At 31.0% G+C, this 4,442-nt stretch overlaps 1 long non-coding RNA gene across 2 annotated transcripts; it reads left to right on the top strand.

Annotated features, from left to right (window-relative positions):
* The first annotated feature begins 513 nt into the window (after positions 1 to 513).
* LOC145074140 (uncharacterized) lies at positions 514 to 3,723 on the top strand. 2 transcript variants are annotated; one of them, XR_013691717.1, is made up of 7 exons: positions 514 to 730; positions 865 to 989; positions 1,063 to 1,122; positions 1,298 to 1,805; positions 1,919 to 1,991; positions 2,505 to 2,583; positions 2,664 to 3,723. It is a non-coding gene; the product is annotated as an uncharacterized LOC145074140 (long non-coding RNA). The 2 variants fall into 2 exon arrangements; XR_013691718.1 differs by having other exon boundaries at positions 1,919 to 1,962.
* The last annotated feature ends 719 nt before the right edge of the window (positions 3,724 to 4,442 follow it).

The raw sequence follows: 4,442 nt of genomic DNA on the forward strand, positions 1-4,442 counted from the left end.
GAAGACCACAAAATCCATAATCTCCTAGAAAACGAATCAAAATCCTAGTAGTAGGACCAATGCTACTAGGGAGATTAAAAAAAGTAAGTGAGAATCATCTTTTGACATGTTTTCATAAGGATTTTCAAAAAAAATCATCTTAGAATCAAATATATGAGCAAAGAAAAGATTTCAAATCAAAATAAAAGATATGAACAAAGAAACTAAGATCAAATTGCAAACAATTTTGCAAAATGTGGAATCGATCAACGAATCAAAGTAAAAACCTAGAAAACTCGAAGAACTTCCAACAAATTTTGGATTTGAAACAACTCACATCAATCCTGCTCTCTGATACCACTTATTCTTATATATATATATATATATATATATATATATATATATATATATATATATATATATATATTAAAGGATGACACTTCTTAGGAATAGTGCCTAACCAAGGTACTGTTCCTTGGGTTACTATAGGGTTAGGGTTTACCTTCCAGATTCTTCCGCTCCTCAGCTATCTACTCTTTTCATCCCTATCCTCTTCTACTTCATCTGCTTCGAATCAACCGACCGCCATTATCTTACCTCCACATCTTCTTTACTCTGATCGGTGGCTTCCAACGACATTTCGACAAAGGCTGTATTTTCATTTATAGGAAAGTAGTGTGGTTGAGCAATACTGAGAGGATGAAAGGGTATGCAGTTGATTTCTTATCGGTGTCGCTTCATGCGGACTCATGTATTGTTCTTTGAAGTTTTATCGCTCTACTTTGTTTCTATTTTAGGGTTTAGGTTTTGGCTTTAACTCTGAGATTCTTCTTGCAAACCAGTTACAAATGACTTTATTTCTTTTTTGATGTTATTTAATTTCAGTTTACTCAAGATTGACACTGGAGATGAGAACGATGAATCAGAAAGACATGATTCAGAATCGAATGAGGGATTTCATTTGTCAAAGATCACAGAGATGAGGCTCATGCCTTCAGCTCCTACTCAATGTACTCTTCGCATCCCATTTATTTTCCATATTCCAGAATGGTTTGCTAAATTGTTGATGTTCTTGGTTGACAGTGGATACTCTTTTTCAGATATTATGTGAATGTGCAGAGTTAAATCCTGAACCCATTGAAGGTGAGATCTAGCTATCTTTATTATTTCCTTTATGATCGTTCCTTTTAATTAGGTTCATCGGAACAAGCCTTTTTTTTTAAAGAATTGTAAATTTAGATGCACACCAAATGTTTGAGGAAATGTCTTGCTCTGTTTTTTTTTCAATACTAATGAAAGCAGGCACTGGATGTTTCAGTTAAGGAACATCATCTTTTTCTGGTTCCAGAGTAACACACGATGACACGAACAACTTGTTTGTAGAAGGTAATGATAATGACTCATATACCCTTTCTTTTAACATTGAAAACCTAAATAATCAATATAAAAAATTGAAAGTATTTCATATGTTGTTTCAGGGATGAAGAATGAAGTATCAGAGTACAAATCCACATATGCTTACATGATTTCAATCATATTTAATCATTTTTTTTCTTTAGGGAATTTGATTCACTTCAACTCTGAAATTCCAATTTTTTAGACTGATTAATTTTTTCATAATTTAGTGAAATCAACCTTCACCAACGGTGATGATTATTATACCAAATGTTTCATTGGTTAATTTCTGAAGAAATAATAACCAATACGTGAGTGAAATCATTATGTTGTCAACGCCTGTTTCAATTAATGCTGAGATACTTAATGTTTTTATTGAATTTGTAGGAGATTGACACGTCTTTTAGGGCACGTGAAACTTGGACGACAATGTATGTTTGGTTTTTTAAGTTATACATCTAATTATCGTCATTTCGGTTGTGATTTGGATTGAGAATCCATTATTGTGTTTGCTTCATTTTCATTTTATGATATTAAATTGCAGATGCGTTGTAACGTTGCTAAGACTGATTTGATATTCCTCAGAGGGTATGTTTCTTTCATACATCTTACATCTGGTACATTCCTTTCTCTCCTGCAAGCAGTTTTCAAATTGAATTGCACCTTTTATATCCATTTGTTATCTACAGGAATCCATGGTTTCTACTTTTATATGTCAAATAGAAAAAATGATAGAAGTGGTCCTTGTGTGAAAGAAAAAAAGAATACATGAATGGTTTCTGTCTTTCAGAAAAACTAATAGAATTTGTCCCTCTGTGTGAAAAAGTTATAGAAATGGTCTCTGATTAACAAAGTAACAGAAACGAACCCTGCCTAAGAAAAATCTACACAAGTTGTCCCTCTATAACAAATAGATGAATTTACAGAGATGGTCCTTACATAAGAGAAAGTTATAGAAACGGTCCCTGTGTGTAAGACAAATGTAGAAAAATTTTCTCTATCTAACAAAACATGGTCGCATGTTTCTTCACAATCTTTACAAATACATCCAACATTGCTAAACATAACACCGACAATATGTTGTTTCTTTTTTTTTTTTACATTTTCATTTGGTTTGTGTCATATTTCAGCCCCTGTTTCATGACGATATGAAAGAACAGAGTTGTTGAAAAAAAATCATGATTTCACCTTATTTCTGGAATTTCCAAGGTATGTTGCATGTATATATGTTGTTGCACTGTACATTGTTAAAAATAACAGTTAATGAGTTCATTGTTTTGTCATTTAAGATGGAGGACAGGAAAACAGACAACTGAAAAGCTACTGGTGTTGATTTAGCTTGGAAAATGGCCGATGTTGTATGGGCAATTTCGGAAAACCACCGGTGATACAATGAAGAAAGTGGATATTCTTAACTTTTATTGTAGCAATAACATCCTTTTTTGTACAACTAAATACAACATTATACTTACAAAGATTTTCTTTTTAAGGAATTGAAAGTTAGGAACAGTACCTGACTGTTCCTCGGGTTACCATATGGGTTAGGCATTTTTGTTCCTGTTCCTTCTTTTTTGGTCCAACATACAAATTCTTTGAGTGACTGACGTTAAAAAAATTATTTACTATTTTTAGTTTGCAACTTGGTGTCCAACAACATTTACAGAGCCAAGAGGACTATGAAGGTGGCTTCAAATATTTTTATGAAAAACTATTGTAGGTTCTCTAATTTAATTCCACAATTTCATTTTAAATATGTAATTCTACATTTATATGTTTTTATATTATTTGATTGTATGCCTGAACCATATGTTTTTATATGTAATATTTGCTTTAAAATATGCAACAACGATTGAAACGGATCGGATCTTGTGTTCATAACAACATGAATAGGAGGTCGGACAGAATTTGGAGTTGCTCCGGTTGTGCCCACACAGCAAAAGAAGCAGGATAGATGAGAGTCTACAAAAACTTGAAATTGTTTCAAGGTTATGAGTTATTTATCCTTTTGGCATGAATCTAAAAACCAAAAGTTATTTTTGCTACAGTCAAATCTTCGATCTTTTCACCTACATACCAGTGAGGACTTTTATGATAGCAGGCCAGAAGAAGGGACCTTCACATCTTCTTTAGTGGTAAACAGCTCTAATCCAAATACCATGATGATTGATGTTCTATTTATGTGTAAACTGATTCTAAACTGTTAGTCGCAATGCATCTATTGAGACTATACATTAAATTTTTTTCGTTTGACAATCATAAATATTAGAGAAAATGGAATGCTTTGTCACAAAATAGAAACTTGAGGGGAAACTTTAGAGATATATGATGAGATTTTTGGTGGGATAGAGCATATATAGAATTTAAATAAGCTCAAATCAAACTTTTAAATTTTCTGAGTTCATTTTCATATAGAAATACTTGGGAAGGAGAATTAGCGTCCACATAGGATTTAAATGAGTTCTTAAACTTTGAACTATTTTTTTATAAATTAAAGTGGTTCACTATTTTGATTATTTTTAATATAGTTGTTGATTTAAGGGGGAAAGAAGAAACAGCTACATACTTCTCTTTTTGTCTCAAAAGTAACAAAAAAATATCAACAAATATGTGCAGGTGTTTAGCAGGTCACTAGATTTTTTTTTGTGTGTGGTTACTAGAAAAACATTTTTAAGTTTTGACAAAGTAAGTATCATTCGATTTTCAAGTATCATTTCTATTTGAAAGATTGAAAAATCCACTTCAGTTTTTACATTTCGTTCCTGACAGAAAGGCAAAAAGGTCCAATTGAAAAACGAATTTATGGAAAATGGCCAGGAAAAGCCTGTTTCTAATTTGCGGTGCCACTTACAATATATATATATATATATATATATATATATATATATATATATATATATATATATATATATATATATATATATATATATATATATATATATATATATATATATATAATATTAAATTGAAATTAAAACTAAAATTTTACAAAAGAAACTAAAAACAAAGATTTGCATAAACTCATCTATTCAAACCAAAAAATTCTTGAAACTAGAAAAAAAAAATTAACT

This window comes from Lactuca serriola, chromosome 9, assembly GCF_051521515.1.
Source record: "Lactuca serriola cultivar US96UC23 chromosome 9, Lser_US96UC23_V15, whole genome shotgun sequence".
Taxonomy (NCBI): domain Eukaryota; kingdom Viridiplantae; phylum Streptophyta; class Magnoliopsida; order Asterales; family Asteraceae; genus Lactuca; species Lactuca serriola.